Source organism: Oncorhynchus clarkii, chromosome 17 (assembly GCF_045791955.1).
Source record: "Oncorhynchus clarkii lewisi isolate Uvic-CL-2024 chromosome 17, UVic_Ocla_1.0, whole genome shotgun sequence".
Lineage (NCBI taxonomy): Eukaryota > Metazoa > Chordata > Actinopteri > Salmoniformes > Salmonidae > Oncorhynchus > Oncorhynchus clarkii.
The window spans coordinates 18,031,491-18,046,811 of record NC_092163.1 but is presented as its reverse complement, the minus strand read 5'-3'; positions in this window follow the sequence as shown (position 1 = coordinate 18,046,811).

The window sequence follows — 15,321 nt, the reverse complement described above, 5'->3', positions numbered from 1 at the left end:
TCGTGAATAATGAAGTATTAATGAGGTGCTAACATTTATGACAGCAAATTGAATTTCACAAAAACACATTTTTTTTGTCTTTTGAGCTTCTAGTCAGGAAATCTATGCAGCCAACTCAATCACTTTTTATAGCTTCTGGCCAGTATACAGCGTTCCTCACTGAGTTCCGGAACCTTGTAGTCATGGCAGATAATATTCACATTTTGGGGGATTTCAATATTCACATGGAAAAGTCCACAGACCCACTCCAAAAAGCATTCGGAGCCATCATCGACTGGGTTTTGTCCAACGTGTCTCCTGACCTACGTATTGCCACAGTCATACCCTGGATCTAGTTTTGTCCCGTGGAATAAATATTGTGTGTGTTTTTCCTCATAATCCTGGACTATCGGACCACCATTGCAATCGCATCAAATAATCTGCTCAGACCTCAACCAAGGATTATCAGAAGGCGAGCAATAAATCCTCGGACAACCCAAAGATTCCTAGATGCCCTTCCAGACTCCCTCCACCTACCCAAGGATGCTGGACTACAAAAAACAATTAACCACCTAACTGAGGATCTTAATTTAACCTTGCGTAATACCCTAAAACTAAAATTCCTTTGTCACAAGAAATGCACATTACAGACAACTCTTTGAATCTGCATATTTCTCCAAAACGCAGTTGTCCTGAGTCTGCACAAAACTGCCAGGACCTAGGATCAATGGAGACACTCAAGTGTTTTAATCCTGTATCTCTCAACACGTTCACGAAAATAGTCATGGCCTCTAAAACATCCAGCTGCCTACTGGACCCTATTCCAACTAAACTACTGAAATTCCCTACGCCGGAAGCCATTGTTTCAGACATAAGGAAGTGGATTGCGGCAAATGTTTTACTTTTAAACTCGGACAAAACAGAGATACTAGTTCTAGGTCCCAAGAAACAAAGGGATCTGCTGTTTGATCTGACAATTAATATTGATGGTTGTACAGTCGTCTCAAATAAAACTAAACAACCTCGGCATTATTCTGGACACTGACCTCTCTTTGGACAAACAATAATATTTCTAAGGCAGCGTTGTTCCGTCTTCGTAACATTGCTAAAATCGGAACGGTTTTGTCCCAAAATTATGCAGAAAAGCTAATCCATGCTTTTGTCACTTCTAGATTAAACTGCTACAATGATCTACTCTCCGGCTACCCGGATAAAGCACTAAATAAACTTCAGTAAGTGCTAAATATAGCTGCTGGAATCTTGACTAGAACCAAAGAATGGGATCATATTATTCCAGTGTTAGCGTCTTTACGCTGTCTTCCTTTTAAGGCTAGGGCTGATTTCAAGGTTTTACTGCTAACCTACAAAGTGTTACATGGACTTGCGCCTACCTATCTCTCCAATTTGGTCCTGCCGTACATACCTATACGTACGCTACGGTCACAATACGCAGGCCTCCTTATTGTCTCTAGAATTTCTAACCAAACAGCAGGAGGCAGGGCATTCTTCTATAGAGCTCCATTTTGATGGAATGGTCTGCCTACCCATGTAAGAGATGCAGACCATGTCTTGACATTTAAGTCTTTACTGAAGACTCATCTCTTTAGTAGGTCCTATGATTGAGTGTAGTTGAACGGCAAGGCACTGAACGGCAAGGCACTGAAATGACGAACCACCCTTGCTGTTTCTGCCTGTCCGGCTCCCCTGTCTCCACTCGGATTCTCTGCCTCTGACCCTATTACAGGGGCTGAGTCACTGGCTTACAAGTACTCTTCCATGCCGTCGCTAGGACGGGTGCGTCACGTCGTGACAGGCTTCTTTGCGCTACAGTATATTCGACTTGAATGGGTTGAGTCACTGACTTGATCTTCCTGCCCAGTCTTGCCCTCCTTCGGGCTTGTGCAGTGGAGGAGCTCTTCGAGGGCTATACTCAGACTTGTATTAGGCTAGTAAGTTGGTGGTCTGTTGATATCCCTTTAGTGGTGTTGGGGCTGTGCTTCGGCAAAGTGGGTGGGGTAATATCTTGCCTGGTTGGCCCTATCTGAGGGTATCGTCGGATGGGGCCACAGTGTCCTCTGACCCCCCTTTCTCAGCCTCCAAAATCAATGCTGCAATAGTCTAAGTACTGGGGGGGCTACAGTCAGTCTGTCCTATTTGGTGAAATTCTCCTGTCTTATCTGGTGTCCTTTGTGAACTTCAATATGTTCCCTCTAATTCTCTCTCTCCCTCCACTCCTGGAGGACCTGAGCCCTAGGACCATGCCTCAGGACTACCTGGCCTGATGACTCTTGGCTGTCCCCAGTCCAGCTGGTCGTGCTGCTGCTTCTTTCTACCTATGGCAGAACAGTTGGAACCCTGACCTGTTCACCGGATGTACTACCTTGTCCCGGACCTGCTGCCTTCGAGTCTCCCTCCCTTGCTCTCCCCCTCCCTCCCTCTATACCGCACCTGCTGTCTCGACCTATGCTCGGCTATGAAAAGCCAACTGACATTTACTCCTGAGGTGCTGACCTGTCGAACCCTCTACAACCCCTGTGATTGTTATCTGACCCTTTGAACGTCATCTATGAACATTTGAACATCTTTAAGAACGATCTGGCCTAAATGGCCATGTACTCTTTATAATCTGCACCCGGCACAGCCAGACGAGGACTGGTAACCCCTCAGAGCCTGGCTCCTCTCTAGGTTTAATTCCTGGGTTCCAGCCTTTCTAGGGAGTTTTTCCTTTTTTATTGTATTTAACGTTTATTTAACTAGGCAAGTCAAATTTTTATTTACCATGGCTGCCTACAAATTTCCTAGCCACCTTGCTTCTACATCTCCATTGATTGCTGTTTAGGGTTTTAGGCTGGGTTTCTGTATAAGCACTTTGTGACATCTGCTGATGTAAAACGGGCTATATGAATACATTTGCTTGCTTGCTTGATTGATTGATGAGTGAGAGAGTTACAGACAAACAAATATCATATCCCCAAGACATGCTAACCTCTCACCATTACAAAAAACAGGAAAGATTAGCATTTATTTTTGGTGGGGGGGATATGATATTTGTGTGTCTAACTTTCTCACTCATCATTATACGATTCATTTACATGCATAATCATGGTGGCATCCACATTAATGTAGAAACATATTATACTCTTATTTACAATAAAAGTGACTCCAAAATGACACAATACATTATTTACCAATAATTTATATTGGACACAAAATAATCTGAAACATAAAACAAAACGTAAATGCATCCAACACATTTGTAGAGTCACAAGCTCTAAATGGTTCATCCGATATGGATGAAAATACCATCAAATTAAAGCTGACCGTCTGTACTTTAACTTCCTAGTCATTGTTTGATTTCAAATCCAAACCTTTGGAGTATATAGCCAAAAAAAGAAAAAATGCTTCACTGTCCCAACAATTATGGAGGACACCCTATGTGGTGTGTATCTTGATTTATGGTTGTGCACCACCGTGAGTAAAGCACTCTACTTTTCAAATCTTGTATGAGTTTCTCAATTCTCCCACAGTTATATCTGGCAAAACTAACTGTACCACCCTCTAACTCCAATGCCTACTGATGATGTGTATTGTCTAACTAAACTAAACTACCCTGGTCCTACCTGTTGAATAGCCCTGGTAGGACCACACCTTTTATTCAGTCTGTCAGAGGGACATCAGGGCTGTATTGTATAGTTAAACCCTGTTTCTCTCCCACATTCTGTAACTCACACTCTAACCCCTCTGGCACTATAGAGTTTAAAGATCCCATGACTCACTGCCAGCATCGATTCCACAGCCATGGCTCTGTTCCATTGTACTATGTGTACATGGTCAGGACTGGTTTCTGCGGTTTCTGTTTATGCCCCACAGCTATTGGCTTGCCTGGCCACACCCTACCTGACCCAGAAAGGACCCGACTATAAGCCTAAAGAGGCACCTTTGTTCTGCAACTGTATGTAGGTAAAATAGAATACATGTTTTTAAAGAGTATCAATGTTTGTTCTGAGTCTAAGTTATAGTTCAGCTGTAATAGTTCTCAATCTAGGTTCTGTTTTTAGGCTTTATTTCAATTCATTCAAATACTGTCAAAGGGATTACTACTAATTACTGTATTCAGGGTTATGTTATAGCTTTTAAAAGACGTATAGAGTCACATTCATTCAATGAGTCACATTCTGAAGTAATAGATGGGCAGTTGATTACACACAATGGTACTATTGACAGTTATTAGTATTTCAATCATTTTAATTATGGTGTTGCTTACAGTACCTCATCATTTTATACATGGTATCACACACATGCAGTTGATGAAAGCCACATTTAAAAAATATATATATTTCACTTTTATTTAACCAGGTAAGCTAGTTGAGAACTGCGACCTGGCCAAGATAAAGCAAAGCAGTGCGACACAAATAACATCACAGAGTTACACATGGAATAAGCAAACATACAGTCAATAATACAATAGAAAAAAGTATATATACAATGTGTGCAAATGAGGAATGACAAGGGAGGAAAATAAATAACAATACGGGGATGAGGTAGTTGGATGGGCTATTTACAAATGAGCTATGTACATGTGCAGTGTAAGTAAGCTGCTCTGACAGCTCGTGCTTAAAGCTAGTTAGGGAGATATGAGTCTCCAGCTTCAGTGATTTTTGCAGTTCGTTCCAGTCATTGGCAGCAGAGAACTGGAAGGAAAGGTGGCCAAAGGAGGAATTGGCTTTGGGGATGCCCAGTGAAATATACCTGCTGGAGCGCGTGCTACGGCTGGGTGCTGCTATGGTGACCAGTGAGCTGAGATAAGGTGGGGCTTTACCTAGCAAAGACGTATAGATGACCTGGAGCCAGTGGGTGACGAGTATGAAGCGAGGCATATTTACAGCATATTTGTCGCAGCGGTGGGTAGCGGTGGGTAGTATATGGGGCTTTGGTGACAAAACGGATTGCACTGTGATAGACTGCATCCAATTAGCTGTAACGCTTCAGCAATACAGATTGAATAGAACCCTTTCAGTTAAACATACAATAAAGCTTAGCATAAGGGTTTCAGATAAACTTGCTACAGAGTACAAAATATTGACTCAAACAAATATGGAACACACAGATCTTCCCACAAGCATTGTTTGCTTTGGTGCCACATTAGGTAATACACTCTATCCTTCATTAGAATGTACCACTGTTGGAACACCGACAGGAGTTTTTATATGGTTGAACATTGACTTCCATATGTCTTTCTGTTTGTATAATGACACTTGAGATGGGATGTCTTTTATGATAAAGACATTCACGATAAAGACAGTCATGACAGAGACAGTAAAGATAAAGACAGTAAAGATAAAGACAGTCATGACAGAGACAGTCATGATAAAGACAGCCGTGATAAAGACAGCCGTGACAAAGACAGCCATGATAAAGACAGTCGTGATAAAGACAGCCGTGACAAAGACAGCCGTGATAAAGACAGCCGTGATAAAGACAGCCGTGATAAAGACAGCCGTGACAAAGACAGCCGTGACAAAGACAGCCATGATAAAGACAGTCGTGATAAAGACAGCCGTGATAAAGACAGCCGTGACAAAGACAGCCGTGACAAAGACAGCCGTGACAAAGACAGCCATGATAAAGACAGTCGTGATAAAGACAGCCGTGATAAAGACTATCATGATAAACACAGTGAAGATAAAGACTGTCATGATAATGATAGTCATGATAAAGACAGTCATGCTTGAACTGCTATAAGCCAGGGGAGAAAGTGAATGCAAGTTATTCATTAACATTGGTATAGATTATCAGGTTATGGACATACTGTAGTTGTATGTAGGGCTGTGGCGGTCCTGACATTTTGTCAGTCGGTTAATGTCGGTCAAAAGACTGCCAGTCTCATGGTAATTGACCATTCATTAACATAAACACATATAGAATCTCCAGGCCTCCATGGATACAAGCTGTTGAACATCTACGTTTCAACATATATATACATAAATCAATTGAATATAAACCACACAATAAATCCATTATTTATTTTAGGCAGATCCAAAGAAACATTATGATATGAAGAATCTTTTTTTTCAGAAGAACAGAATATGAGTTGGCCTACTGTATGTTATCTGGCTATGCGCCTTAGCCTAGGCTGTAGGCTTGCTCATTTAGCAGACAAGATATCCTTATAAGTCCCATGCAATTATTTTATATTATATGATTTTAGTAAGAAGAATATAATTTAACTTAGTTGAATAAAATAGAAAGGATATTTTTCCCATTCCGGAGTCAGAGTGCACATATGAAGTGACTAAGTTGAGCTTGATGAGTGATCATTTGAAACAGGTCTTATATGCTAGATTTAGAGTTATTTGGCAACTTCAATTGTGAATGATACAAACCATAGAACGCCTTAGAAATCAAAAGATGTGGGCTAGGCTCTGTTCCTTGCCTCAGGCTGCACACGCTGTTCTCTCATCAAATGATCATATTTTCACCCATCAGACTGTTGCCTTTCCTAATATTTACAATTTGTTTTGATTTAGAACGGCCTATTATCAAATGGGCAGGAACAGGTGCAATACAAAAAAGACATGTAATCCATATACAATCAAATAGAGAATGGAGGCAACTTTCCCACAAGTTCCTTTCACTCATTTTGAGTAGGCTACTCCAGTTTTTGTTGCCATGCAACAGGTGATATTCTGCCCAAACTCTGTATGCCATAGGCTCTCCTACCCTGTTGCTTAATTTGGGAAGCTAAGTGAAATCTGTTTGGGAACATCGATAGTAACATGTTTTCACAGCGAAACATATTTAATTCAACTGTTGAGAGCCCGTCTCCCTGGGCGCTGGAGAAAGGAATGAAGAAGAGCAGAGGGGAGATGGAAATGCACGGTGGTGAGATAGATAAAAGTAATCTCAGCCTATTAAATATGAAAATATAATAACATGCCCTATTACTAGGCTACTCAAAATCAAATACAAATGCACTATAATTTTAGGCTAACTCTGAATCTGTTTAATTTAGGCAAGACCAATTATGCACCAAAGATATCTTCAATTTGTATTTTTTTAAGTGTTTTTCTGCCTCGTGTAATATGTTTTTTTATATTATTTTAATTCAGGTATTTCTTCAGGCTTGAGCTCTAATATAGGCCTATGCATAAACTCTAATATGCATAAGGGATTTCGTATTAATCATCACCTTAGAAAGCATTATCCATTTTGTTGTGTTAAACTTTGAAACAACATCCACAACGACCATGTTTTCCACTCAGTTTCAACCTGTTGTTGAACTTTTTTCTTCATATTGATCAATCAAAGCACATACTGTTTTGATTGTGTTTGATGTGATTTTCGATTGCATTTGCATTGATGTCAGAGTGGTTAGAGGGACAATGGAGCTTTGAGTGCCAGGCCATTAGGACCTGATGGAGGGACAATTGAGCTCTGAGTACCAGGCCATTAGGACCTGGTGGAGGGACAATAGATCTCTGAGTACCAGGCCATTAGTGACCTGATGATCATTAGCAAGTTGGGTACTATTAATGCATGTCCAGAGTGCAGAGGAGTTAACTGTGACTCAGCAAGCACATATATTTTTACTGCGGTCATGACTCACGAGCTAATACAGCCCTAGGTGTATGCATGTCACATAAAAAAGCAATTTTTATGCAAGTTATCACCTTACTTGTGTACCGATCATCAGTCAGTCCGTCAGTCAGTCACAAGGACACACCCTGCTCTTCAGTGCGCCCACATGATGTTGAACACGTGAACAGCAAAGCCACACCCAGATCTACTGTTGTTTTTACTTGCAGAGATACAATAGAAAGTGAAGTGGGGAGGGTTTGTACTGTGTATTAATGAAATCAAGTCTGTATAAAGATACAAATGTTCACTTAAAAGCTGAAGACGAGGATCTGATTATACTGTATTTTGGTTTTCAACTGGGCATGTTTAATATTCTCCTATAACTCAAACTAGTATTGAGCCAAAGTCGCCATCACCCTAGAAATACAACGAGAACACACCAGTGGAGACTCGTCAGAGGAGGAAGAGAAGGACCATCCTACTCAGCGAATTTCATAAAAATAAAAATACTGAAACATTTTTAAAAGTTTTGAAAAACTATACTAAATATATTCACATCACCAAATAACTGATTAAAACACAATGTTTTGCAACGAAGGTCTGCAGTAGCCTCAACAACACTCTCTGGGGTAGCACTATGGTGAACAGCTTTTTCCACCCTCCTCTGGGTACATTGACTTCAGTACAGAACCTAGGAGGCACATGGTTCTCACCACCTTCCATAGATTTACACAGTAATTATGACTAATTCTGGAGGATGTCCTCCAATCTACCAGAGCACTTGTTGCATGAACTGACATGTTGTCCACCCAATCAAAGGATCAGAGAATGAATCTAGTACTGAAAGCATAAGCTACAGATAGCTAGCACTGCAGTGCATAAAATGTGGTGAGTAGTTGACTAAAAAGAAGACAATAGTTTAACCGTTTTGAACAAAGTAATTTCTTCAAAAATTAAGGGGAAGCAGCAGGAGAGAGAGAGATATACTTAGTTGTATTGTTTAACTTACTTAGCTACTTAATGCAGCTAGCTAATTTTGCCTACTCAAACACCCCGCTCAAACGGAGAGAAATGCTATTTATGATAGTCAGCTGGCTAAGGCTACACTGGAACTCTTCCAAGTCAAGATAAGCTTTAAGTTTGATTATTTATTGCCACTGGAGGCCACCAGTGTAACTGGTAAACTGCTTGATATGCACTGTACTGTGTGATTGTAGTGGATTAACTACCGCGTTAGTTCTAATAACTATGTTAGCTATGACGTTAGCTAATATGGTGACACTGACATCACAGGAGGTTGGTTGCACCTTCATTGGGGAGAACAAGCTTGAGGTAATGGCTGGTTTCCATGTGTTTGATGTCATTTCATTTTGCTCTGTTCCGGCAATTATTATGAGCTGTTCTCCCCTCAGCAGCATCCTGTGATTGACAACGATGTAGAGGGAAGGGGGGGGTGCTGAAGCATCCCCTGATAAATCACAATTTAAAAAAAAGAATATATATATATATAAATGCACTAGGCCTTTATTACTCCTGTATGAGTGGAGCAGAGCAAAATACTAGTCAGTATAGCGGGAAGAAATTCAGCACCCCCACCCCAAAAATGTTTTCCACGGCCATGGTTAGTGGCTGTGGTAGGATTGGCTTGGTCACAAGCACTGAAGTCCAACATTGAAGAGAAAAGATGAGAGGAGGAGAGCACGTAGGTGCGAGAAGAAATAATACAACAAGCAAAGTGATAATGTTGTTTGTATGTGGTGGCTACACAGAAAACTGTGTGTGCGGGTGATCAGGGTTGTATTCATTCCGCCGATTCTGTTAAAACGTTTCTTAAACAGAAGCAAACGGAACGAAACGGGGATAAACCTACCAGAATTTGTCCAATAGAAACTCTCATTTGCAACTGTTTGGAGTAATTATTACACCCTAGGTCAGCTAGGGAAAATGTTTGAATCAAGTAGTAGCCTAAACCTATAGATGTACATTGAGCTGGGTGAAGAATGACAGTCATCCAATAAGCTGTAATAGAAAAAGGCCATGCTCATAAAAAAAATTAACGGCCTTCCCAAACGGCAATGACTGTCACTGGAACAATTAAGTAAAGGTCTGTTTTTTTATGGTCAAAGCAACCTGTTCAAATTTGACGAGTCGATGCATCTCCTTTTGGCAGGTCTATTTGACTATCCTACATATTGTTTGTATAAAAGGAGCCTCACGTCTCTACTTGATATAGCCCAACACTTTTGGAGCTGCTTACCATTATAATGATGACTCACCCATGAACTCTAGAATCAACAGAGGCAACTCTTTGCACAGCAAAGTACATCTAATTCCTCAGTGAATTCTTAACACAAAGAATTTCACTCACATTGGCTGATACAATAGACTTGTTATGTTACTTATTCAAACATGTTCTCAGAGCAGGCAAACATTGAAAATGGAGAGGAGGCGGGAATACCAAACTGAGCGCAGGCTGGGAAATAGACATGTCACATGGCGGGATTCAAAAACATTTGTGGGAAAAGGGGAGGGAAGAAGAGGAAGAACACAATTCTGCAGGAGCGAGCAGCAAGAAAGCAAAACAAGTTAAGTTGAATATAGCTAGCAAATTATTCATTTTGCACATTAATGTCCTGTATCCAGCTAGTCTAAATAATTAATGAAATACTAAATGTGATGCAAGCTAAAGTTGGTTAGCTAAAATTTTATTTTCTAAGTAATGTTAGCTAGCTCAACAGTTTTTGCCCCAGGTTACCAAGCTAGCTTGCTAGTAAACAATTTAAGCCTACAACCAGCTAACTATCCAGCGAAATACAGTGCATTCTGAAAGTATTCAGACCCCTTGACTTTGTCCACATTTTGTTACATTTAAGCCTTATTCTAAAATTGATTAAATTGTTGTTTTTTTCTCATCAATCTACACACGATATACCATAATGACAAAGCAAAAATAGGTTTTTAGACATTTTTGGAAATGTATTAAAAATAAAACACTGAAATATCACATTTGCATAAGTATTCATACCCTTTACTCAGTACATTGTTGAAGCAGCTTTGGCAGCAATTACAGCCTCGAGTCTTCTTGGGTATGATGCTACAAGCTTGGCAATCCTGTATTTGGGGGGTTTCTCCCATTCTTCTCTGCAGATCCTCTCAAGCTCTGTCAGGTTGGATGAGGAGCGTTGCTGCACAGCTATTTTCAGGTCTCTCCAGAGATGTTAGATTGGGGTTCAAGTCCGGGCTCTTGCTAGGCCACTCAAGGACATTCAGAGACTTGTCCCAAAGGCACTTCTGCGTTGTCTTGGCTGTGTGCTTAGGGTCGTTGTCCTGTTGGAAGGTGAACCTTCGCCCCAGTCAGGTCCTGAACGCTCTGGAGCAGGTTTTCATCTTTCCCTCGATGCTGACAAGTCTCCCAGCCTCTGTCGCTGAAAAACATTCCTCCTTCACTGTAAGGATGGTGCCAGGTTTCCTCCAGATGTGACGCTTGGCATTCAGGCCAAACAGTTCAATCTTGATTTTATCAGACTTTTATCAGCCTTTTATCAGCCTTTTACTGAGGAGTGGCTTCTGTCTGGCCACTCTACCATAAAGGCCTGATTGGTGGAGTGCTGCATAGATGGCTGTCCTTCTTGTACAGTAGCTTCTCCCATCTCCACAGATGAACTCTGAAGCTCTGTCAGAGTGACCATCGGGTTCTTGGCCACCACCGTGACCAAGGCCCTTCTCCCCCGATTTGCTCAGTTTGGCCGGCCGGTCAGCTCTAGGAAAAGTCTTGGTGGTTCCAAACTTCTTCCATTTAAGAATAATGGAGGCCACTGTGTTCTTGGGGACCTTCAATGCTGCAGACATGTTTTGGTACTCTTCCCCAAATTCTTGCCTCGACACAATCCTGTCTTGGAGATCTACGGACAATTGCTTCGACCTCATGGCTTGATTTTTGCTCTGACAAATCATGTCTAATCAGTTGAATTTACCACAGGTGGACTCCAATAAAGTTATACGAACATCTCAAGGATAATCAATGGAAACAGGATGCAACTGAGCTTAATGTCTCATAGCAAAGGGTCTGAATACTTATTTAAATAGATATGTTTTTTTTATTTTATACATTTGCACACAATTTTTTTTAAACTGTTTTCGCTTCATCAATTTTAGAACAAGGCTGTAACATAACAAAATGTGGAGCAAGTCAAGGGGTCTGAATACTTTCCATTTGCACTGTATGTGGCTGTTCTAGTAGCAGCATAAATGAATAGGGAGTGCTGCTGCTTTTGGAACAGAACTCTGTTAACCACAGTAGATAGTGCTGCTATTAAATCAGTCAACTGGGACTTCTGCTGCTCCAAGAGTATAACTCTACTGTGTTATCTTGATGTTGCTGCTCTGGGAGCAGCTCAGGTAAACTATCAGCGGTGCTACTCAACTAGGCCTAGATTTTGCTGTTCCAAGAACAGTTTGAGTCAACTGGGTTGTCGGCTGTTCTAAAAGCAGAACTGTACTGTCATTTATGTTGCTGTTCTATGAGCAGTATCCTGGGAGCACTGCTGCTTGTAGAACATCTGTACTGCGTCATCATATGTTGTTGCTCTAGGAGCAGCTCAGGTAAACTATCAGCGCTGCTGCTCTTAGAACTTAACTAGATATTGCTGCTTTAAAAGTAGTTTGAGTCAACTGGGTCTTCTGCTGCACTAACAGCAGAACTGTCAGTTGTGGCCATCAACACAGTCAGTACTACACAATATGCATTTTATGTTATGTCATTTACATGACTGAAATACAATATGCATTTATATCTATTCCTGTACTGCATGGAGACTTGGCACTGATTATATAATTGACACAGCAACAGTACCTGAGCTCAGTATTCTCTATCAATACAGCTCTGAGTCATTGTATTAAGTCAGCATGCATCCAATAGTTGTATTTATCTTCTTTATTTAACGAGGCAAGTCAGTTAAGAACAAATTCTAATTTACAATGACAGCCTACACCGGCCAAACCCAGGCAACGCTGGACCAATTGTGCACCGCCCTGTGGGACTCCCAATCACGGCTGGTTGTTATACAGCCTGGATTCAAACCAGGGTGTCTGTAGTGACAGCTCAAGCACTGAGATGCAGTGGCTTAGACCACTGCGCCACTTTGGAGCCCAAGATGAATTGATCACCAAATAATTATGGAAGCATATACAGTGACAAAGTATTGGGACAGTGACACATATTTTTGTTTTGGCTCTGTACTCCAGCACTAATGACTATGAGATTAAAGTGCTGATTGGCAGCTTTAATTTGAGGGTATTTTCATCCGTATCAGGTGAACCATTTTAGAAATTAGAACACTTTTTGTACATAGTCCCCCCCCTTTTAGGGGACCAAAAGTATTGGGACAAATTCACACTTGTGTATTAAAGAAGTCAAACGTTTAGTATTTGGTCCCATATTCCTAGTACCCGATGATTACATCAAGCTTGGTTGTGTTTCAGATTATTTTGTGCCCAATAGAAATTCATGGAAAATTATTTATTGTGTCATTTTTGATAAGAATAGAATATGATTCTAAACACTTCTACATTAGTGTGGATGGTACCATGATTACGGATAGTATATATTTCTGCGTCTAACTTTCTCACTCATCATGATTCACAATTTTATTCAGGATTATTCGTAAACATGGTAACCAAATACTAAACTTGACTACTTTAATAAACATATAATTGAATTTGTCCCAATTGCTGGGGTACAGAGCCCCCCCCCCCAAAAACAAAGTGTCAATGTCCCAATACTTTGAGCTCACTGTAGGTGTCAAATCTATTTGAAAAGCAAATTACATTGACATTTTGGTAATTTAGCAGACACGCAGCCAGAGGACTTGCAGTCGATGGTGATATTGATTTCTCATTATACAATTGAAATGTAATTTTGACAGACGACAGAGCAGAGCAATTTGGAAACGTTTGAATATGCAATAAAAAACCTTCATAACCTGGTGTTGACGTAATTTAATGTGTAATGAACACAATGGGAGAGAGAGAGCTGGTTTCAAGCACAGGGCGCAGCAGGTATTTATTGTAAAGGACCACAGGAGGAGGCAGGTAGCTGAGTCCAGGGTCAGGCAGGTCAAACACAGGGGGTCCAAAAAGGCAACAGTACAGGCAGGGAAAAAGCTTTTAACATCATCCAGAAGATCAGGCAATAGGTTGATAACAGGAAAGTACTGGGGAGGAGTATATTACAGGAAACCCAGCGCTCCGGCTAGAAGTGTGTCACAAAACAAACAATACCTACAATGATTGGGTGCAAAGAACTGAACTAAATAGTGTGTGATAATGACATACAGGTGTGTGAACAGGTGATCAGAATTCCGGTGATTGGGATCTGGAGAGTGAGCTGCATTCAGGGTATCTATGTGTTTGAGAGTGTGAGCTGGAAGCAGACGTTACATCATGATTACATTTATAATATATATTTATTTTTTGAACACTTAACAATATAGTCATTGAACAGACATTAAAATATAATTTATTTTATAAGTTAGCTACAGTACTCTTGACAGGCGACACCACTACACTGTTCCATCTCAAAGCAGCATAACAAACTATTCAGAGTGTGATGGACGTTGTTCTTCTCAGGAAAGCAGATTGCGAACCATGGATGGCCTTCAAATGTACTTCATTGATTCTTCATGTCCTCTATCCTTTCCACCTCCTGAAAATGCATTTGAGGAGAAGATGCAAGGTCCCTTTGACCTTCTCCACCAATGCATTTCTAGAAGGAGACGAGGATATTGACACACAGGATCATTGAAAGGCAAAATGAGATCCACCACTTGTGTTCTTGGAAGGGGCGGAATCTCCTCCCTCCACAAACCAGAGACTGCTCCGCCTCTTTGATCTCCATGGATTGTTGAGCTCTGCTGCTTTCCTCCACATAGCTGGGGGAAAGAGAGGGAGGAGGGAGGGAGGAGAGGAAGATGAATAGAGAAAATAAGGCTCAGAAAGAGATATGGGGTTGATGACAATGATGATAAAACTAGTCGTTCAGCTTATAGTACTGTATGTATATTAACAATAAGATGGTGTGTGTACTCACCTGAGTACAGCTAGGTTCTTTAGTGTCTCTCTGACCTGTGGGTGTGAGCATCCCAGACTGTCCTCATGCACTCTTCTAGCCTGTTTATACAGGGGCAGCGCCTCACTGTGCTTTTTCTGTCAGACACACAATAACACACAGTCAGACCAATGTCCAGACAGAATCCAGGAGAAACAGTCTGATTTGAAGTCCAATTAAGCTGGGAAATCAAATCAAACCATACACATGCTGTATGCTTTCCAGCAGTTCCCATCTTTCCCTAATATGCATGCAGCAGACCTGGGTTTAATGTGAAAAATCATTTCAAACACTTTATCTGTGCCTGTTTGAGCTTGCCTGGCTTAATTAACCAAAACAAGACCCAAAACTGCAAACCCCAGTACATCTGGCACTCCTGGAAAACTCAGTACATCTGGCACTCCTGGAAAACTCAGTACATCTGGCACTCCTAGAAAACTCAGTACATCTGGCACTCCTGGAAAACTCAAGCAAACTCAAGTATTTGAAAAGGACTTTTCAAGTATTTGAACCCGTGTCTGGTATGCAGTGAACTGTTAGCATTGTTGGTCCTCTCAGCACTTTGCAGCAGAGTATAGCCAGGTGGAACAATGCTGTGGCCATACTGGGGTGTTTGGGTCCAAAACTCTTCTTCTCCCTGATGTCCAGAGCCAGCTCTA